The 24,313-nt window shown below is 34.1% G+C and overlaps 1 protein-coding gene across 3 annotated transcripts in view; it reads left to right on the top strand.

The window, feature by feature from the left end:
* Positions 1-24,313, top strand: part of LOC6040972 (spondin-1) — a 76,824-nt gene that overhangs the window by 13,223 nt on the left and 39,288 nt on the right. The window lies entirely within an intron of this gene.

Genomic DNA, 24,313 nt, shown 5'->3' with positions numbered 1-24,313 from the left:
AAGGTGGAAATAAAGTTTTATAATCTCTTTCGGTGAAAGGCCTCTTCACCGCTGAGAACTACAAACCGACTCGTTTTAATCTGTGGTCTTTTGAGTAAAATGTTGTGCTTTAATTACTTTGGTTAATTAAAAGGATGTTGTGGAGAGAGCTTTTAACAAAAATAATCATGTTTCACGGTTCAGATACCTTTACAACGTCTGGAAGGTTCGACCGTTTTGAGGTCAGTCCAAAAAAACACCTTAAGCTTTCCGGTTTTATGAATTTTAAATCGACTCCAACGTTTAAAGCTCAGCCTTTTTCCCAAACCACCCTAGCACATAAATCAACTCATGTTATATGCTCAAAACCCGAAGTTTATTTTTCCTTCATATGCTTTCACCCCTGTCAACGCCTCATGTTATCTGCATATTGCGATTTAAACTCATTCTCGGTATATTTGTTATGATACACATCTATTTTGACGTTAAATCCCTGCCCGCTCATTCCGCCCCGGCTGCAAGCTTCATCCATCTTCTCGTTGCACAAACAGTAAATCTCCATCAGATTTGGTTTCCTCACCCCCCAAACTCGCAGTGTGGTATCTTTTTTTCGTTGGCAGAATACATTTCTCCCGGGGTTTGATTTATATACCGCCACGATGTACAATGGCTTGAAGTAGAGCAAACAAATCAGATTGAATTTCAATATTGCCTTAAAAATGTTTACCGAACTCAGAGCGTAAGCAAAGCGAGGAATTCGGCCGAAAAGATAGAAATAGAAGTTTTTCTCAGGAGAAAGTTGGAAGCAATCTTTGAGTGATAATGAAATTTTAAAAAAATTTAAAATCTTCAAACTGTCCATGTTCGCATAAATGTCCCATATGCAAAAAAAGCAAGCTGAGAAAAACGCATTTGAAGTTTGTCCCACACATAAGGCTACGTGTTAAGTTTTCGTGAAAAAACTAGATTTCCTCCTGATTTCTAGAACAAAATACTGGATGTTATATGCCGCATGTTCAAGGGGTAAGATTGAGAAAAATGATACATTTTTAAAAATATTGAAAAATTCAACTAAGATGGTCATCCTTACAAACCAAAAAAATCCGCAATTCTAGGGGTGTTTTTTTTTTTTTGTTGAAACCAAAAAAAGTTTAATTTTTTTTTTACACTGGCAATCATTTAGTTTCAAAGTATGTATGCAAGAATTAGCGCTTTTTTTCCTCAAAATTGGAATTTATCAAAAAATTCAAATATTTTTCAAAGGTCCCAAAAAAAATTGATAACAACGCAGGAAAACGCAGGATGGTTAGACTTCTATTTCCATCAGAATTTGATAGTTTAAAAAAACATTTTTTGTCCTCTGATTTTTTGGGATGATTTCTGGAGTTTTTTTTTTTTTTTTTTTCAAAAGGTCCAATAAACCAAATTTTCAGTTTTTGCTTTTTGGGTGTTTTTGAAACCGCCTTGAGTCAGGGGTATTTAAAAACACCCAAAAAGCAAAAACTGAAAATTTGTTTTATTGGACCTTTCAAAAAACCAGAATAAATGTAGAAAACCCTGTTTTCGTTTTCCAGGCAAACATTTTATTTGGAACATTTAATTGTTTTAGTATCGAAATTCAAAAAAAAAAATCCTAAAATTTCAAGGCCTACTATGCTCTAACGAAATATTTTGTAGAAAATGGATGGATAAGTTAAACATTTGCTAACCAATACAGGACTTTCTAACTTAAAAACGTGATATCTTAAAAATCGTCACCGTCGTGCTAACTTGTCGCACGTGCATTTTGGGCCAAATTGAGTTAAGAACGCCATTTTATGTAGCTCACAATGCCTCTCCTTTTGACCTTCACAGATCCCCAAAATTTGATTTCAATCCTGAAACATCCAGTGAATTCCGAAAAAAACTCCGTGAATTTTGTCACTTTACATGTGAAAGTAGTTTCAATCTGGTCGTGCTATCTTGAAACAGCCTGAAAATTGATGCAAGTGCGACAACTGGCCCAAATGGATTTCAGGTCAGAACGCGTTTGACGCACGTACATGCCCGACTATCGTAAACACTTGTTATTATATCTCTGGACTCCGTCAACCAACTGCAACCAAACTTCGGGACAATGCAAAGAATGGTCAGCCAAACAAAACGTGTTTGTTATGGTTTACATTGCGTGCTTTCGTTTTTGTTTATTCAAAGTCAAACATTAAAACGCGTTTTGCTCGGAACGTCAAAATGGCGGGTGCGACAAGATAGCACGATAGCGTCGGAATGAGGTTTTTCAAAAATCTAAGAAAAAGAAAGAGTGCCACGAGCGCGGATCACCAAATGTCACCAAACTTGGGGTTCTTTGTTTATGAGGCAAAAACAACCCCAATGCCAAATCAGTGTTGCAAATGAGTGATAGAAAAACTATCAATTGATTATCTCTGCACCAAAAACATCCGAGGGTATAGCGGCCGTCACTATAGCTTGTGAGATCTCTTCTTGTGTCTAGTGATTCCCAGCGATGTAATTCTCTCTCTATAACTCCTCCCCTTTTCGCTCTATGCGCTCTCAACGCAGAGTCTCTTAATCTCTCTGAAAACTGCAATGAAAGAACGTGAGATGGCGATTAGGAGCCGACCACGCATGACGTCCCGTTAAACTTCGTTTGCGGAATTGGTTTTGTGGTTAAACGCTGTTGCGGTATGATGATCGTGGAAGTGGGAATGAGAGAGAAAACGAGAAAACGGGTTCGGCTATATTCGGCGCTGAGAGTTTCAATAAGGAGAGAAGAGCAGTTGTATTTGAGGCATGAATATTCAGTCGGGATATTTGTAGTTGCTGAGAGCTGATATTTTGATATTTTAACAACCCTGTCAACAATGTCTAACAATAAATTTTATTCTCAACCTCTCGAAAAAAAATGTTGCTGGGATTGTTTTCCTTAATAAAGAATGTCTAAATGAAAAAAAAACGGTGCACATTATAAAAAAAAAAACGTTTATTAATCCACAATTAGGTGGTTGATGCCTTCCTCACATTTACCAAGTAGTTCAACTCCTAAATTGTCCTAATCCAGATTTGCACTGTTTACGGCCTTACGGCTTATTGAGCCGACTTGGTCCAAAACAGGTACCAGCACCGAAAAGGAACTGATAAAAATAAGTTTATGAATAAAAAAATATACCTGATACAGACATTTCCAGAAAATATGCAGACTCTAATTTAAAGCAATGTGGCATCCAGGCGTTTCGCAACAGGCGTGACTCTCGCACGTAAACAACAAATATTCTTCCTTTTGAGGTTATGTATAAAATCGCCTTTTTTTGTATCTACAAAAAAACTTTTTCATAGCACAACTTTCAAAATACTTCACTTAACCTAATAATTTTTAAATAGGGTTTTATTGGACCCTTAAGGAGGAATAAAATGGGAAACCTGGCCAAATTCGATTCAGCCAGTTCTGATTAATGCGTGTGGAAAGAAAATCATGTCTACACACATCTCCACAGTAATTTGCTCAGAAGATGATTCTGAGTCGAAATATATCGAGAAATTAAAAAGAGAAATGTGAGCCGGTAACATGGAGTGAAACTTTCGCAGCTGTCATGGAAAACTTCACAGCACCTTGACAGAAAGTTTAACTTCATGTTGCACTTTTAATTTCTCGATACGTGAAGGTATTAGATGTATTTAGGAAGTTTTATTTTTGAGTGATTTTATAGCCTTTCCTCAATGAGAAAAGCAAAAATGATTAGTCATTTTCGATGGTAAATTTGATTTGCGTGTAAACATGATTTTTGAGTTTGTTATATCTCCGGTATCAGTTTTGGCTCTACGCTCTGGTCTAAATCCGGGCTTCCTTGGAGCTATCCCCTTAAATCAAAAATTGACTCACCACCAGGCTAAATTCCAAATTTGAACTCATTCAATTTGATAAGCATTGTTTAAAAGAAAATATAACTATTAAAGTAATGTCAACTTGTGTCCCTCCAATAAACCACATCAACTGTGTGTCACCACCATCAACAGCTGCGGGTCCCAGGACCCCGAGGTTGTTTGCACGAATCCAGCCCACCAAAAGTGCCCCCATATGAACTTTCCGACAGGAAATATTCAATGAACCAAGGGCAACTTCTCCCCGCAGCCATAAGTGTGGGCGTACGGAAAGCTCCAGCCACACCACGTGTTACCACTGGCTCTTCTCTATGTGCAAAGAAAGACTGTCGGGACTGTCAGTTCGTTGTGATTGTGCTAGCTTGTCTCACGTCGCTTTTCGACATGTCAATGAAAAAAAAAAACAGGATAAAATTTTGATGTGAGTTGTCCCGAAATTTGTTTAAATTTGATCTGTTCACAAAACTCACATGTGGCGCGATAGCGCTATCACAACGAGTTGCTCAACCAACCAAACCCAGGAATCGAAAAGTCGATGTGGTTTCTCCCTGTGTTTCTGCGAAACACAGAATGTCACAGAGCTGCTTATTTGCTGCTTTATCTACTGTCCTGATATTTTATGCTTGCTGAGTCTGAAATAAAAGGAAAAGCTCGTCGAAAAAAGCAAGCAAATAAGCCGTACTCAATAAAAGTGTGTTTAATTGGAAATGAACAGTACCATTTCGCAAAATCTGACTTAAATAATTTATGACGGGATACTTTTGCATTCAGCACGAATTTCTGTGGAAATGAAAAGTACCTGTGCCTTTCACCGAAACCAGAAGCTTTCATGGAATTCATACAATTTCAGCATGAAACTGCAATGTGGAAGAGCCTGATTATGAATGCAAAATGAATTACAGCATTTCTCGTCCCAATTACTGGAAATGCAAGCATTGCATTATTCCTTCAAGCCTTCTGAGGTGGTGTACGTGAGTGTGGTTGGTTGGCACCACACAGATGTACCTCGATGCACGATAATAATCATCTTGAGTTTGAAAAGGCTGCCATATTTGCTCTCTTCTGCAGCTTCCACCAACCCATCACAAATCCACCCACAGACGGTCTTTCATCCACGTGGACTTTAGCCTTTCGACAAGCGTTTCCTTTTATCGTGACATTCGGCATGTACCCAGCCACGCGAGCTGGGGCCAACCGAGGGGAACGGGAAGCTCGCCGCCATTCGTGATGTTTCTGCAGCAAAGCAGTAACTCCGTAATAGGGATTTCTACCCGGGAACGACGTTTAAACAAGGGCTTGTTTTTTTTTTTTTAAATGTCAAGCAATGTAAAAAAATATTGCTGAAAACTAATTCACAATCAAAACATTGAACTTATGCATGTGACAACAGATACCTTTGAAGAAAATTAAATTGTTTGAATTACGAATTTCCAAATCAAATGGATGTCGAAAGCCAAAAGGTCAAAAGACAAAAGGTCGGAAGAAATTAGGTTGAGAGGATATTTTCTAAAAATTGGGAAAAGCACAAAACTTTTTCATAGAACTGAAAATTATAATACAACATGATTCACATTTTTTTTTTGCTTGGCTTGGATGTCATACGCCGTATTGGGGTGATCCTTAAAAAAATCTTCGTTTTTCGCAAAAACCTAGTTTTTGAAAAAATCATAGCTCCGCCCATTTTCAACCTGTTTTAGCTGTCTTGGATGCAAATGAAAGGTTATTAGAAAGGCTTTTCAGACAAAACTGAAAACTCTATTTTTAAGGGGTCGAGATCAAAGAGCCTGTGTCTGAAAATATTTTTATCGGATTCCTATGGAAATTGTATGTAACATAGGTTGTAATAAAAGGATAAAAGGACTGAAACTGTCGTACATGAAATAGGCAACTTTTGATACCCGAAAAAGTTAAGGTCGTCGCTTAAATTTTAAAGTTATTGCAGTTATATGTTATCATGTAACATCATATTACATTTATATGTAAAATATAACAAGGAATCAAGGAAAAATATTTACAAACATGAACTCTTTTGTCCCGAAACCTTCAAATCATCGAAGTAATGCGGTTTTTTGTGAAATAAAACTAAAAATTATTTTAAAAATGTACCATTTTCAAGCTACAGCTTATGTTAGGGAGCAATTCTCTACGAAATCGGTCTTTTTTCTTAAATTTTAATTTTTGTATTTTTTATTCCAACTGAAACTTTTTTGGTGCCTTCGGTATGCCCAAAGAAGCCATTTTGCATCATTAGTTTGTCCATATAATTTTCCATACAAATTTGGCAGCTGGCCATACAAAAATGATGTATGAAAATTCAAAAATCTGTATCTTTTGAAGAAATTTTTTCATCGATTTTGTGTCTTCGGCAAAGTTGTAGGAATGGATATGGACTACACTGAAAAAAATGATACAGGGTAAAAAAAAATTTGGTGATATTTTATTTAACTTTTTGTCACAAAAACTTGATTTGGAAAAAACACTATTTTAAATTTTTTAATTTTTTGATATGTTTTAGAGGACATCAAATGCCAACTTTTCAGAAATTTCCAGGTTGTGCAAATTGGTCGCAACAATTTTTCAACCTAATTTTTCGATGTAAACTCAAATTTGCAATCAAAAAGTTCTTTAGTGAAATTTTGGTAAAGTGCACCGTTTTCAAGTTAAATCCATTTCAGGTGACTTTTTTGAAAATAGTCGCAGTTTTTCATTTTTTTCAAATAAGTGCACATGTTTGCCCACTTTTGAAAAAAATATTTTTGAAAAGCTGAGAAAATTCTCTATATTTTGCATTTTTGAACTTAGTTGATACGACCCTTAGTTGCTGAGAAATTGCCATGCAAAGGTTTAAAAACAGGAAAATTGATGTTTTCTAAGTCCCACCCAAACAACACACCATTTTCTAATGTCGATATCTCAGCAACTAATGGTCCGATTTTTAATGTCAAAATATGAAACATTCGTGAAATTTTTCGATCTTTTCGAAAAAAATATTTTCAAAATTTTAAACCAATACTAACATTTTAAAAGGGTCAAACATTCAATATTACGCATTTTTAAAATGTTATTCTTGGTTTGAAAATTTTGAAAATATTTTTTTCGAAAATATCGGAAAATTTCACGAATGTTTCATATTTTAACATTGAAAATCGGACCATTAGTTGCTGAGATATCGACATTAGAAAATGGTGTGTTGTTTGGGTGGGACTTAGAAAACGTCAATTTTCCTGTTTTTAAACCTTTGCATGGCAATTTCTCAGCAACTAAGGGTCGTATCAACAAAGTTCAAAAATGCAAAATATAGAGAAATTTCTCAGTTTTTCAAAAATATTTTTTTTCAAAGGTGGGCAAACATGTGCACTAATTTAAAAAAATGAAATACTGCGACTTTTTTCAAAAAAAGTTACCTAAAAATGGATTTAACTTGAAAACGGTGCTCTTTTTCTAAATTTCACTGAAGTACTTTTTGATTGCAAATTTGATTTTACATCGAAAAATGATGTTGAAAAATTTTTGCGACCAGTTTTTCGATTTTTTGAAAAAATTATTATTGATTCAAAAATTCATAACTCGCTCAAAGATTTTTTGCACAACCTGGAAATTTCTGAAAAGTTGGCATTTGATGTCCTCTAAAACATATCAAAAATTAAAAAAAGTTAAAAATATTGTTTTTTTGCAAATCAAGTTTAAGTGACAAAAAATTAAATAAAAAATCACCAAATTTTTTTTTACCGTGTATCATTTTTTTTCAGTGTAGTCCATATCCATACCTACAACTTTGCCGAAGACACCAAATCGATGAAAAAATTCCTTCAAAAGATACAGATTTTTGAATTTTCATACATCAATTTTGTATGGCCAGCTGCCAAGTTTGTATGGAAAATTATATGGACAAACTAATGATGCAAAATGGTTTCTTTGGGCATACCGAAGGCACCAAAAAAGTTTCAGTCGGATTAAAAAATTCAAAAAAAATCGAATGACTGAAATCTAGGTATACATTTTTGATTCTTAAATTTTTTAAACAATATTTTTTTAAAGAAAACTTTTTGGCGTTTCGAAAATCAGGCAATTAATATCTAAGATACAGCTTCAAAAAAAACTCGAATCGATGACAGTTATTTTTTTAAGTGTCATTTAATTAGTCTGAAATTTTCAACTATCTATATCTCGATGTCTCGAAAACTGTTAAATGTTATAAATTGATACTTTTGCGATTTTTTTGAATTTTTTAAGTGATTTTTTTGTCATTTTCGTGAAATTTTTAAATATTCTTTTTAAGACTTTTTCAAAAGTAAAGTTACATTTTAAATTAAAATTTATGTTTATTGAAAAGACCCGAAAATTTCACAAAAGATACCATTTTAACATTGAAAATCGAACCAAAAGTTTCCGTGATATCGTCAATTGAAAATTACAGTCCAATTAGAATCGAATTCTTTGTAGGACTGTATCTCAAAAACTAATTGCCAGATTTTCAAAGTGCCAAAGGCAAAATTATAGGACATTTATCCAACTTTTCACAGATATTTATTACAGAAGTGCACAAAACACAAAAATAACGAAAAACTAAATAAAACCTTAACTCAAAAGTGGCTTTCTGTTGAGTACATTTGATTTTGAATCGATTTTGCTTTTAAAAATGTTTTTTTCTTTTTCAAAACTCTCTCAAACCAGATTTTTCCCCACAAGAATCATGGCTGAAAGGATTTTTTAGGTATCCGAAAACGTAACAAACAACTCGAAAATAAAAAATGTTAAAAAAAGTAAAAAATATTTCTATTGAAATCGAAATATTCATTTGTGAATAGAATTATATATAATATTCTAAAATAATAATAATATAAATTACAGAACATATAATCGGTAGGAGTCATTAGGTTTAAAATTGACATAACTATTCATTTAAAAGCAACTTCAGAGATTGATCACATTGAGCTAATATTGTGTATTTACTGACAGCTGTCAACCCTGCCTAAAGTAATGATAACTTCAGTATATTTGATATTTGATCCATTTGTTTAACTTGTATTAAAAAATAAATAGTTTCAGTAAACACCATAGAAATATGGAAACATACTTGAACTTAAATCAGGTGTAATCAGATGCTTTTCAATCTTGAGAATATTTGTTCTCAGTTTTGCGAACCACATTTTTTCCGTGCATGTTCGTTCAGTAAACTTGCTCCTCAGCGCAATTTAACCTAAAGTCATTCAGGTGGTCGTCCCTATCTGGATAAAAGTCAAACACAACGGAATGAAAAAAAAACCCGATTTCCAGTGGAGTCTGGATGACTTTGGCAGCGACTTGAACTGATGATGGCACTGCTCCCACCTATCCCCATTATGGTTCGCACTCTTATATTTGTGCTTCAAAGGCCAATGTCTGGCGCTTTTCGCTTAGTTGCCAGCATCAGGAATCTCTCATTTTATGAGTCACTTGGTACAAGTTGCTGAGTAGGAAAAATCACTTTCCACGACAACGACGACGATGAAAGCTCACCGGCACTGGAAATTCCTCTCCACTTTCAATAGCTTTTCAGAGTGAGTTCCTATTTTTTTCACAACGCTTTCAAAAGTGCAGAAATATCGTTTTCCTAACAAGCCCTATCTCGGGCTACCACCCTCCACTTTCGAGCAAGCACCGCTGGTAGAAACTTGTTCCCTTGCAGCATCGCAACCAGAGTTCCCACTTTGATTTGATTTGCATGAATGCATGTGCCGGTTGGAATATGAATAAGAAGTTTCTGCGAAAAGCTCGAGCTCAGCTCGGCAAGAAGTACTCGAGGTGGAAGAACCCTTGCAAGGGAGAGAGAGAGAGTAAAAAATAAGGAACCCAAGTGATGATTATGCCACTTCAGGTGTTGGTGTTCGGAATCCTTTCGGAAAGGAGCAGCTTTGGAAATTTTTGCTTCCGATGGTGCTGATGACGATGCACAAAAACGTGTGTGTGTGTGTGTTCGACTTGACCCGGCGGAGTTGGTTGGTAACAAGCATAAATTATGCAGGGAAACCCGACTGGAACGCACGTATTTTGACGCTGAGTTTTTCAGTTGAGGATGATGGCGATGGAATTCAATTGCAAAAAAACCTACAAGCAAAGAGAATTTGTGGCCCAAAAGATGAGTTGTGGTCTACAGTTTAAATTGCTTTGGATTTTTAAAGAGCTGCATCTCATAAATATTTTGGTTCTTTTTGAAACTAACAATGAAAACAACAACAATTGAATTTTCAACACAAATCACATTGAAATTGAAAAAAATGCATTGAAAAGTATTGCAGATAAAAAACTGTTGTTCACTTGAAACGGAACAAAATCGACGTTATCACCTTATAACAGGGCTGCCCAACCTACGGCCCATGACTGCCTCTGGAAATTGCTCAATGACTAACCTTTTAGGCTGCCCCTCTTTTGAAGGGAAGACGGCCTAATTTTTTTTTTCGAACAGCTTCAAAATTTTAATGAAAATTAAAGTTCAATTAACCGAAAACCACCAAAAATGCATTTTCCTGCGTTTATATTATGAAAATCCTGTGTTTGAGCTCTTTTGACGAAATTTTAAATTTTCATAAAATAAGTACCAATGTACAGTCTTCGCGAAAAAGAAAAATCCGTCAATTCATCGATATTTTCAAAACTATTGATTGGAAAGCAACTGGACGCGTGTAAAATGCATTTTGAAACACTTTTTTCATCCAAATTTTGAAACCTAGAAAAACCTGAAAATTTTTAGGCTATATTTTTGCAACTTCTCACTTTTTTTCTTTGAAATACCAACTTATCACGTTTCATTTGCGTTTCGGCCAGGGAGCCCCCAGAAAAATTTTGAGCCCGATCCGAGCAATTATGTTTTTTTTAATGCTGTTTTCGTGGGAATTGATGAATTTCTAAAAGTTTTTCCTGTGTTTAGTTCAAATTGTTTTTTTTTTTTTAATTTGAATAAAATTGATATTTGATTATATGAGCAAGCAAAAAATAAATTATTTCTCAGAACAACTTTTAGGCGAAAAAGTTGTGATTGAAAAATGCTACAAAAAAGTAAATTAATCATACTGAAAAATCTTTTACTAGCTACAAATATTAAAAAAATAAGACAAAAATCTCAAAATTAGTAAAAAAAATCTGAAAGCGACAATATAATGTTTAATAAACATCAATCAACATCTGTAAACTACTATAGTTCATAGAAATTTAACGAATAACACATTAAAAACTATTCAATACACTGTTTTTATTTCGTTTTTGATAAACAAACATATTAAAATAATTGTAAATAATTTGTTTGCCAATTTATTCATGTAAATAAGACTTTTATCCAAATTTCGCTTCAAAAAATTTCAACAATGTCTAATCGATTTTTTTTATATATTGTTGTGTTGAGGAAATTTAACTTCATAAAAGTTGGCAACGACCAATGAAATTTGAATGTTTTCAAAATGTTCATGATATCAGGGTTTTTCATTGTAAGTTTATTTCAGTGAAAATACAATTTAATACAATTGAAAAAAAAAATAAAATAAATGAAATTCTCGCATTTTTTATAGTTGCTTGGAAAAAAGTTAATTATCGAAATCCTTGAATTTGAGAACCACCAAGGAATATATTCATGTTTATAGTGCAAATTCACCATACTCATGGATAAATTCCATCGTGGTACTCAAATTCATGAATACAATTCACGATTAAAGGAATTGATTTTTTGTCGGTGTATCTTTGTTTTTCTTTCTTAAAATTGAAGACATATAATTTTAATTTGCTAAACTACTTTATTAGTTTGTATACTTTCCAAATTTTATCCAACACTGGTTAGGCCCGCCGCTGCTCCAAAAAAATCAGATCTGGCCCGCAGGGGAAAAGGTTCGGCACCCCGGCTCTAAAATTTTGCCGAAGAAAGTATGCTGCTATCTCGCTCCTGTCAAAAGATATGAAGTACTAAAAAAGCGTGATTCACACATTTAAGACCAGTTTTGAAAAAGCAAAAGTGTCTCATTTATGACTACTTTACTCTACTGCGGATGCCTCGATTATCCGAAGTTTTGATTATCTGAAATTCGACCATCCGAAGGTTTGTATGGGATTTCGAAGAATCGAGTCATGAAAAAATATTTTTTTTTGTTTTTTTTTTTATATTTTTTTAACATCAAATTTGAGTTCTGCGACCCCATTTTGGACAAATGAGTGTTTGCAAATCAAATTAAAAAATGCATTTTTTTTTGTCTTGGAGTCAAACCTGAGCAATTCTCTACGAAATCGGTCTTTTTTCTTCAATTTTAATTTTTGTATTTTTTAATCCGGCTGAAACTTTTTTGGTGCCTTCGGTATGCCCAAAGAAGCCATTTTGCATCATTAGTTTGTCCATATAATTTTCCATACAAATTCGGCAGCTGTCCATACAAAAATGATGTATGAAAATTCAAAAATCTGTATCTTTTGAAGGAATTTTTGATCGATTTGGTGTCTTCGGCAAAGTTGTAGGTATGGATACGGACTACACTGGAAAAATAATACACGGTAAAAAAATTTGGTGATTTTTTTTTAACTTTTATCACTAAAACTTGATTTACAAAAACACTATTTTTAATTTTTTTATTTTTGATTTGTTTTAGAAGACATAAAATGCCAACTTTTCAGAAATTTCAGGTTGTGCAAAAATCACTGACCGAGTTATGAATTTTTAATCAATACTGATTTTTCAAAAATCGAAATTTTGGTCGTAAAATTTTTCAACTTCATTTTTCGATGTAAAATCAAATTTGCAATCAAAAGTACTTTACTAAAATTTTGATAAAGTGCACCGTTTTCAAGTTATAGCCATATTTAAGTGACTTTTTTGAAAATAGTCGCAGTTTTTCATTTTTTTAAATTAGTGCACATGTTTGCCCAGTTTTGAAAAAAATATTTTTGAAAAGCTGAGAAAATTCTCTATATTTTGCTTATTCGGACTATGTTGATACGACCTTTAGTTGCTGAGATATTGCAATGCAAAGGTTTAAAAACAGGAAAATTGATGTTTTCTAAGTTTCACCCAAACAACCCACCATTTTCTATCGTCAATATCTCAGCAACTAATGGTCCGATTTTCAATGTTAATATATGAAACAATTGTGAAATTTTCCGATCTTTTCGAAAAAATATTTTTGGAATTTTCAAATCAAGACAAACATTTTAAAAGGGCGTAATATTGAATGTTTGGCCTTTGTGAAATGTTAGTCTTGATTTGAAAATTCCAAAATATTTTTTCGAAGAGATCGGAAAATTTCACAAATGTTTCATATATTAACATTGAAAATCGGACCATTAGTTGCTGAGATATTGACGATAGAAAATGGTGGGTTGTTTGGGTGAAACTTAGAAAACATCAATTTTCCTGTTTTTAAACCTTTGCATTGCAATATCTCAGCAACTAAAGGTCGTATCAACAAAGTCCAAATAAGCAAAATATAGAGAATTTTCTCAGCTTTTCAAAAATATTTTTTCAAAACTGGGCAAACATGTGCACTAATTTAAAAATGAAAACTGCGACTATTTTCAAAAAGTCACTTAAATATGGCTATAACTTGAAAACGGTGCACTTTATCAAAATTTTAGTAAAGTACTTTTGATTGCAAATTTGATTTTACATCGAAAATGAAGTTGAAAATTTTACGACCAAAATTTCGATTTTTGAAAAATCAGTATTGATTAAAAATTCATAACTCGGTCAGTGATTTTTTGCACAACCTGGAAATTTCTGAAAAGTTGGCATTTTATGCCTTCTAAAACATATCAAAAAATAAAAAAAATTAAAAATAGTGTTTTTTTTGTAAATCAAGTTTTAGTGATAAAAAGTTAAATAAAAAAATCACCAAATTTTTTTTACCGTGTATTATTTTTTCCAGTGTAGTCCGTATCCATACCTACAACTTTGCCGAAGACACCAAATCGATCAAAAAATTCCTTCAAAAGATACAGATTTTTGAATTTTCATACATCATTTTTGTATGGACAGCTGCCGAATTTGTATGGAAAATTATATGGACAAACTAATGATGCAAAATGGCTTCTTTGGGCATACCGAAGGCACCAAAAAAGTTTCAGTCGGATTAAAAAATACAAAAAAAATCGAATGACCGAAATCCTAGAGAACTGCTCACCTGTATTTTTTTTTATATAAATTTATAGATCTTTTCTTCATTATAATAACCATAAAAATATCTGAAATCCGGCGTCAAAATGTGAGCAATTGATCCTTAAGTTATCAAAACTTTTGATATGGTTGTCAGACCGTTGGAAAAATAATATTCGTAATATTTTTCTTAAAATATAGCAATTCCCCACGAAAACAGCATGGGAAAAAACAAGAGTGCTCGGATCGGGCTCCAAATTTTTCTAGGGGTTCCCTGGCCGAAATAATTAGACCCGTATTTTTTTTGTTTGGCCATTAGAGTACCTTACGCCGTGTTAGGGTGGTCTAAAAAATGACAATTTTCGTCGATTTTCGCAAAAACCACTTTTTTCGAAAAATCATAACTCCTCGCCATTTCAACCGATTTCAACTGTCTTATACGCAAATGAAAGGTGATAAGTTGGCCTTTCAAAAAAACATAGTAAAAAGTATGAAAAATCTAGCCTAACATATGAAAAGTGCGTATGATACTTTAAAATGCCGTTTTGACAATGTCTGGACCAAAGAGCCTATGTCTGGAAATATTTTTATCGGATTCCTTGGACATTTTTACTATGTCTTTTGTTTTTTCCATGCTGTTTTCGTATGGAATTGCTGAATATATAAATGATTCCGTTGGATTCAAAAATGGCTTTTAATTAGGTTTAGCAATCAAAATAATACTTATCAACACATAAAAACACAGCTTTTAAACCTAATGCAACTCTTTTAGTTAATTCAAAATTCGTTTTCGCAACAACAAAAAAACAGTTTCCAAAACAAAGTCCTACAATATCAACGGAAGCCCCTTCCCAACAGTAGTGCCCAATTGTTCTGTTTGCCGCGTCCTAAAGCCCGAACTTTTTGCAACACCACCATTCCCATGTTTGCAAACCAAGCAGCCATAGAGCAAAAATTGTGAGTTTTGCTCTTTTTTTTTGGTTGAGCATTCCAGACGAATTTAGAGCAGAAACACCACCAGCACCAAGCAAGCAAACGGGCGTGCTTTTTTGTGGATGAAGAGCTTTTTGCTACCCAAAAAAGGGGGAAAGACTGGAAAAGCACACACACAGAGCGGAGAAGAGTCAAAAAGTAAGCTCCATTTCATGGAACACACCACATCAGGGATCACAGCAAAAAATAATGAGAAGTTTGAATACTTTTTCATTGGGAGACTTCAATTTCATTTAGTTAGAAACTTTTAAAAAATTAAACTGAGATACTTATTTTTTCCACTAAAAAATCTAGATTTTTATAACTGTGTTGGGTGGCCATCGGCTGACACTTGTGGATCGGATGGCGACGAGCAGCGAGGGACTGCCGGGTGGAAAAATTTCTTTAATTAAATTTCCCATTTTGCGGCAACTTGCCGGGCTTTGCTGCAACTGCTGGTGTGAATGGAGAGTGTATGTTGCCGGTTGGCATCAGCAGTGACAGTTATATGAAAATGTGCTTCCAAGAAAAGCTCTGCCGTTAAGTTTTCTTATATTCCCCTGCAGCAACGGAACCATGTTTAGTTTCAATTTGAGTGAGCTTTACCCAGCCCATTTCCACCTGAGCGAGTCGAAATAATGAACCATTTTTTGGGGTCCCCCGTGTCAATTTCGTTCAGCTAAATTTGGCATTGATTTGCGCCAAATTCAGTGACCATGTCACGTTGATTAAAACGGAAAGGCTCATTTGCGCTCCCTATTTTGTGCCATGATTTTGGCCTTTATTTGGGTTCACTTCAGTTAAGATTTGTTCTGCTTCATTTGTGGCACAGTTTCGGGTTTGTTTTGCTTAGAATCGATATTAAAAATTAAATTTTAGCAGATGTGTATTCACTCATGTGAGAAGTTGTGGCAACGTTTTGTTTTTGATTTTCCAGGAAACTTTTTTTGTTGCTATTTTTGTTAGACTTTTATTAAAATGAAGGATATTTATAACCTTGACGAAAAAGTACAACGCAAAAAATCTGAACGATTCATGACACTTTTGGCTTGGCACTTACGGTCAGTTTTAGTGTTTCGAGTAGAAATAAAGGAGAAATCGCATGTGAAATGCGTAGGAAAAGATCAAAGTTTCAATGTTTAAACTCCAAAACGTTACTGGTCATGGTTTTATATTGTACTAACATGTATCAGAATGATATAAAAACGAATAACGGCACTGACTTAGCCGGATTAAGCCTAATACAGCCTTTATACAGAAATATCTAAAAAAAACTCCTACATCAGGGAATTTGAAGACAAGGAATACTAGATTGCACAAAAAAAACTTAAAATGGGGTAACTTTGAGCCAAGGGGTGACATTGTACAAAAATTTACGATTGTATAACAATCTCGATAGGGTTTAATTGTAAGGTTTAATCGTTGCAAATATTGAAACTCTGCCCAGAGTGCAGAATGGTCCCAGAAAATCATTGGTTTGGGTTAGAGCAGCTATTCTCAACCTTTTTCTACGCCGGTACCCCCTGCCATGTAAATCAAGTAGGCTCGGTACCCCCGTTGAGAATCGCTGGGTTAGAGGGTGACGATCCTCGAGATTTTCAATTTCCCGGGAATCGAGAGTTGAATTTGGCCATATCCCGGGAATTCCCGGGACCGGGAGTTTTTTTTTTACTATGCCAATAGTGCCAAAATTTAAAATGAAAAGTATTAAATTTGTTTCTTTTGAATAAATTCAGTTACAATTAATTCATACTAATTCTATGAAACGTTAATTTAAGTAGCCTCATTATTTGGAGATTCTAAAGAAAACCTTTCGATTTTATTCTGAATCTGCAAATACAAAATCGATTCCTAAGTTTTTTAAAACTCAAAATTGTAGTTTAAAATATTTACGAATCTTAATTCGCACTGAGTGATTTTTCAAAAGTTGCACAAACTTGTTATTAGATTTTTGTAAAAAAAAATAACTAATACAGCTAATATATAATTTCCCAGTATCGAGAATTTCGCAATATGATATAAACAACGACTCAAAACAACAAATTAAACCCTTTTTTTGTAATTTTTAACGTCAACTGTTTTTATTCATTGAAGAAATATTTACAGTTATCAAGAAAATCCATACGTTCTTTAAAAAAAAAACTAGATTATGAGGATTGCTATGCTCAAGAGAAGACATGGGAATTGAACTCAACTTGAAAAATCTTTTCCCTCTTAGAAAAAAATTACAAAAAAATATTTGAAAATAAAACGTTTGGTTTCCTTTCTGGGATGTAACTGCTAAATATTTTAAAGGTGAATTTTGGGGTCCAAATTTATTTTTTTGCTTCTCTAAATTATAGTTTTTGGAATTTTTGGCATGTTAAAATTTACACTTTCTGAATAATAAGATTAGAGAAGCATTGGTTTATTCGAACTTGAACATCGAACATTTAGCATTCAATGTTCAAAACAATTTTGAATTGTTCAAATGTTTTTTTTCTGTTTAGTTTATATAATTTTGCTTCGATATTTATAAGTTAAAAATTTCCCGGGAGTCTCGACCGAATTTCCCGGGAATCGAGAGGGTCAAAAATAGTCGATTTCCCGGGAATTCCCGCTCGTCACCGTCTAGTTTGGGTGGATTTTTCTTTTTTTCATAATAACCCGTTAACGATTTCGTTTTTTTTTTAAATACACAGAAAAAAATAATGTAAATTTGGAAGCTGTAATTTTGGAAGGTTGATTATTACCTCTTTTATGATGTGATTTTACCTCAATTTAGACTAAAAAAGTGACATTACACCAGAAAAGTGGTAAAATAACACATTTCCAGAGGTAAAATTACACATTTTTTCTGACATAAAAGATGTACCCCTTCCCAGATGTAATATTACCATGATTTTTTTTTTCTGTGTAATATAACTTTGCATTAATACTAATAAGATTTTTTTTCTCTTCTAGAAATGTGTTGGGCATGCCAATCCAAGCAACTTTGTCAATGATACCGAAACTTTATCTCGAAATATAAATACGCCTTCCGCGATTAATTTTGTGAATAGCTTCAGAGCAGTAGTTGAACGCTTTTAGAGCATTAAAAAACAAACATTTTTGATTTTCGAAAACTAATTTTGGAATTAAAGGTAAAAAGTAATGGCAATTTTTAGGTAAAAAACAAATTCAAAACTCAAATATCTCGAAAAACCGAAAGTCTAAATTTTAGCGCCAGGTTGTTTTCAAAAGACAAGAGTCTGCTCTAGAAACGCTAAAAAAATTTCAAGGATATTAGTTTAAACTTGAGAGTCTCAAGTTGAGACATCTTAATTTGATAATGTCTAACTTACAAAAAATCGAAAATTACTCAATTATATATTTTCTCATTCAATATTTTTCGCTAAATCTATATCTGTGCTCAGAATTGACCATAATGGCAAATTATCGGTTTTTAATACTTTTTAAGCTTTTCGGTATTTCGTCGATAGAAACCTAAAACAAAATCATTTTCCCAAAATCCACATTTTATAATTAGTTAGTTTTTTGGAAAAAAATATTATTTTTTTACTTTGAGTTTTCATATCGATATTGCAATCGAAAAGAAGTTGACAGATTTTGTAACAATTTATTGTGATATTTAAAAAAAACTAGGTCTAACATTTCGTATTGGCATAATATTAAATATTTGGCAAAAAAACAAATTAATAAAAAAAATCGGAATGTTTACAACATTTCACAAAAGTTTAATTTTATAACATTAAAAATTGGATCATTAGATCCTGAGATATTAGCATTAGAAAATGTGGGAATGTTTGAACGAGACTTCAAAACCTTTTTTTATCTTTTTCTTTAATTCACTGCATTTCTCCAATAAGATGTCCAACCTTCAATGTTTCTTTGGCAATCTTATTGAAAAATATCTGAACATTTAAAAAAATATTATTATGAATGGACAATCATGGACACTTTTTAAATAATCGAAAAACTGGAATTTTGCAGTAAAAATTGAATTTGAAGTTGCTATACTTTGAAAATGGTGCACTTCATAAAAAATATGTAATCCGTAAAATTTTGTTATTTTTTAATTTACTCAAATAGTTTTTGACTTATTTTTTCCAAATATCACTTTTTAAAACAATCATTAGGCTGTTGCAAATATTTTTCAACGTCCATATCCTAAAACATATCACAAAAATTTGAAAATTAAACCAAACGGAATATCAGATTTTTTTGCGAAAAATCAGTAATTTTTTCATATGCCTATTTTTTCTGCACGGAGAAAGAAGAGTTCCCAAGTCGTGAACAAGCGTTCATGAAAATGGGAACTACGAACAAAGTGTTTAAATCCCATGGTACGATTTAGAAAAAAGTACCTAACATTTGAACACTTTGTTTGTGGTTCCCATTTTCATGAACGCTTGTTCACGACTTGGGAACTCTTTTTTCTCCGTGTGAACAGTCAACTTTGCTGAAGACACCAAATTGATCAGAAAATCCACTCAAAAGTTACAGCTGTTCAAATATTTACGTATCATTTTTGTATGGACAGCTGCCAAAATTGTAAGGAGACTTGTATGGGTGAATCAATGACAAAAAATGGCTTCTTTGCTGCCCATAATTGAAAATTCGGCTATTATGCCAAATCAAGTATTCCGAGAAAAACGCGTTTTAGTGTTTGACACAAAATCTCCGTCAAGGCAATTTCCCATAAGAGTGGCATATTAGCCGTTTGGTTTTTCGCATCGGCAGCCAAGTCTAGACACTATTTCAGTAAAATTCAAGTTCCAGAAGATGCGTTGGAACGTCCTCTACCACCTGGTGCTAATATCTCGTTTTTGCCAAAAGTGGATATTAGCCGTTTTTTCAATGGTGGGCAGTTTGGTCATTGCGAAGGATCCCACAAAGATTATATTTTTTTTTCAAAAGTGGGCAACTATGTGCACTTATTTAAAAACATGAAAAACTGCGACTTTTTTCAAAAAAAGTTACCTAAAAATGGCTATTACTTGAAAACGGTGCACTTTATCAAATTTTTACTAAAGTACTTTTTGATTGCAAATTTGATTTTACATCGAAAAATAAAGTTAAAAAATTTTGGCGACCAATAGTTTGATATTTTGAAAAAAATCAGTATTGATTCAAAAATTCATAACTCGTTCAAAGATTTTTCGCACAACCTGGAAATTTCTGAAAAGCTTATGTTCCCTTAAATATTAAAAAAAATAAAAACAGTGTTTTTTTTTGCAAATCAAATTTTTAGTAACAAAAAGTTAAATTAAAAATCACCAAATTTTTTTAACCGTGTATGATTTTTTTCAGTGTAGTCCTTATCCATACCTACAACATTGCCGAAGACACCAAATCGACCAAAAAATTCCTTCAAAAGATACAGATTTTTGAATTTTCATGCATCATTTTTGTATGAAGCGCTATCAAATTTGTATGGAAAGTTATATGGACAAACTAATGATTCAAAATGGCTTCTTTGAGCATACCAAAATCACCATAGAAGTTTCAGCCTGATTAAAAATACAAATATAAAAATTTAAAAAAAGATCGATTTCGTAGAGAACTGCTCTGCATGATTGTGCACATATTAGGTACTTTCAGTCTTAAATGTGTACAAGCTTTAGTAAGTAAGTTTATAGTTCAAGCTTTAAAAGCTCAGGTTCAAGGCAACCTCACCGAGTTTTCCCATGGCTAGTCAAATTTATGACGTCGACATATAAGTTTCGCACAATCCTTCAATGCTCTTTCACATCATCATCGGTCCATCCTTAACCAAACCGCTCCACACACTCACACACAGGATATGAGATATGAGAAAATAATGTAATACCGGAAGTGGTTTTTCCACCAGTTTTTCCTCCATTTCTCCCCCGTAAACGATGTGATCCCTCCACGTTCCGACCCAAAGCTTAGTGCCGCTTGGCCGAACACCGTGCTGTTGATTCTCCTTTTTTCTTCTTCTTCACTCAACTTCAGTGTCCTGGGATATAACCACCACTAACAACAACAGGTTAAGTGAGTTGGAATCAGCTCTTGTATGGGTTGACTGACGGCATCGCTTCGGGTATGGATATGGCCGATGGACACCGGTAGGGTTGGCGGGCCATTTATTGGACCTTAATCTGGTGCAGGTGAGACGACTGAGCGCACAAAACGAGCGTTGGATCTAGAATAGGGACAGAACACTCGGGATAATCGAAATTGAGGGCAAATTCGATTGCTGTCATGGTTTGATGGCGTCTTTGTACATGTACACCATTCAATGGGATTGTATTGTTATACTGTTCATGGAATCTTTGTTTGACATCAAAATCAACTGTCAGTTCAGTATGTGACGGCATCGTGCCGATGTCAGCAGCTTGTCGGGTGATGTCAGAGGGTGGATTTGGGATGGTTGTGAGAACCCTTTTTTTCTTCAAGACGTGTGCTTATTGAAATACAATGAAATACAAAACTGTTTAGAAAAACTAATTGTGCAGTTGTATTTTTTTAATATTTCTAAATAAGTTAATCACATGACCTTAAGAGAATCCATTTATTTAGAAGTTAAAAAATAGGTTTTTGACATAATAAATTAAAGTTTTGAAGAAAAAAATAATTGACTAGGTAGAATTTGAAAAGTTGTTCAACATTGTTGACTACAATTTCAAATTCCATCTGTTGTAATTTCTATAAGGTGTTTAACTTCATATAAGAAACAACATTAATTATATTTATATAACTGTCTTCTCGTTAATTCAATTATTTCATGTTGCCCCAATTGATTTAAATGAATATGGCAATCAATGAACTTCGGCACGTGCCAATCATTAGCTTAGCCTTGGACGGTTTTTTTTCTCTCTCTCACTCGATGGAATCCTTAATAATCCACAGACGACTAATTAATAATTCCATTCAGAGCTCCTTCGAGCTAATTAGCTAGCAAATTAATCGGCACAAACAGAACGCAATATCCTCCCACTCCACAAGTTCATTCATGGCGTTCTCAGAAAATCTGGATGAATACAGAAGGGGGTTTATTGAAAAGTATTTTCGTTTGATTCCTTTTGTTCTAGAAAAATCTTTTCAAAAAACATGTTTTACAATTTTCACTAACCATATTAACACTATAACGGTTCAAGCCTAAATCCAGCAGATGGCAACACTGCTCCCCGCACGTGCTGTCAATCAACATCATCCACTTTAATGCCATTATGACGGATGAGAACCATCACCGCCGCGGCGATAATACCGTCCCCCTGGTGTTGTCTGTTTTGAATACCTGCCAGGGGTCTGACCTGAAATAATTTGGAATTCTGGTCATGTACAATCCATCTCGGATAAATAGCTTTGCTCGGTTGGGTTGTCTCGAGTTGGCCTGGAATTCCACGCCGTGCATGTCTCACCATTTTCGGCAGATGCTCGGAATTTAACATGTTGGTATGTCGCGTTCCGTGAGCGGACCGGATTATATTTCAGGACAACGGTGCAAAGTGGCAATCCACTTGAGATGATGCAGGTGTGACAAATTTGTTTCACTGTAGAAAGAATACTTTTGAATTAACTTTAATCCATATTCAATTCCATAGATTCACTCCACGGGGAAGTTTTACTTCTCTGCATCCGCCGAAATGCTTCAACGAACTCAACACAAACAGCTGTTGACCCCTTGTGCCAACTGAGTACCATTTGCACCCCGGTTGAATCGTGCAGTGGGGCAAAAACAAAACGAGCTCCCAGGAAGTACAGTAGAAAACTGCACTGAGTAGTACGGAGGAGGAAGCACGTTTTCTGTGATTTCTACAAACCCGGACTGATTAGAGGAATTTCGCGCTCAAACAAACCACGGCGAGTTGAGCAACATCAACAAGCAGCACTATTTATTCGACTACGCAAACCTTCTCTCGTTAATTAAAGCCGTTGATGTGCGCTAACTTTTGGGACACACAGTGGGTTTGGAGGTGTTCGTTAATTATTATTTTGTTTTATTATAATCGCAAAATTAAAAATCAAATTTCAATTAAGTTATCACTTGTAACAATATGCTTTAAAAAATATCAGGGTTCCCAAAGGATTTTATAAGCAATTCATTATAACATATGAGTGTAAAAAAAGGAGAACGACATGCATTTCCATCAAACAGCTATTATAGGCATATCAGCACATTGTCGTTCAATAACAGTTTAAAAAAAGCATCTTTATCGAAGTAGAAAGTGATCAAACCAAGGGTCCTGATTTTCGGTTCGATGAACAGAAACCACTCACTCATCGCCTATCCATTCGTCGCCTATTCTAACCCGCTAGCATTCATGAGCGAATGATACTCGCAAGCAGTCAGCGAGTGGCCCGAACTGTTCACTCAGCGAACAAATACATCGTGAAATTTTTTGCATACTCCGTAGCTCGACGACACTCACACACTACCACGCTCAGCGAAGAGCCATTCTCACAAAACGGCAGCGCGGCAGTCTTTTTGTTTTCCCGCCCTCAGTTTGTCATCAATTTGATTTTTTCTTGGTGGATGTTTCTTTGATTGGTGCCTATAATGTTATGAAATCAAAATAAATGCACAATTTAATTGATAACATTGATTTTAGGCAACCCAAATCAATGAGTATAACGCAGCGCATCAGAGAAAAAATGTTTTCAGTTCAGAGTGATCGGCGACGTTCGGCCTGCCTTAGCCGTTCGGAGACTGAGCCGATCAGAGAGAGAAGGAGAGTAGAAAAGAGAGTGTTCGGGAGCGAATGGTTTCAAAGTGACAAACAGTAGGAATTCATCAGGGCAGTATCGCGTTGCCTGCTATTTGTGCTCGCGAATGGAGTGGTTGATTTTGAGCAATCAGGACCCTTGGATCAAACAAATTTATTTTTAAAGTTTTGCAAACCAAACTTACAAAAAAAAGCTACGTAAAGTTTACGTAAACAAAATGCTTTAGAATGTAATTAATTTACCAGACAATTCATGTATTAAAGAATGAATATTCCAACATTTTAAAAGCTTTTTGATTGGCATCAAATCGATCAGAATAATAAGGCCGATGCAAATATTTTTCCGAGTTTTTGTCTTGCGGCTCTGGCCGGGGTCGAGGGGGCAAAACAAGAAAAAAAATATAAAAATTGAAATAACGAGCCATAGTCTCAACATTTGAATGCAAAACGTATTTTTAAATGCATTTTGCACAAATTCAGTTGTTTTGCAATCATTAGTATTCAAAAAAGTTAGATTTGACGAAAATAAAAAAATACAAAACATCGAAAATTTTCCAAAATTTAAAAGATGTTTAAATCAACTGAAATATGCTAAAATGATTTTAAACGCAGGGGAATGCATTTTAGGGGAGCGGCAGTGGCTGACTGGTTACGGCGTACGCTTTGTAAGCGAGTGGTTCTGGGTTCGATGCCCATCTGCTCCCAACGAGAA

The sequence above is a fragment of the Culex quinquefasciatus genome, chromosome 2 (genome assembly GCF_015732765.1).
Source record: "Culex quinquefasciatus strain JHB chromosome 2, VPISU_Cqui_1.0_pri_paternal, whole genome shotgun sequence".
NCBI lineage: Eukaryota > Metazoa > Arthropoda > Insecta > Diptera > Culicidae > Culex > Culex quinquefasciatus.
This window is presented reverse-complemented; position numbering and strand designations above follow the sequence as displayed.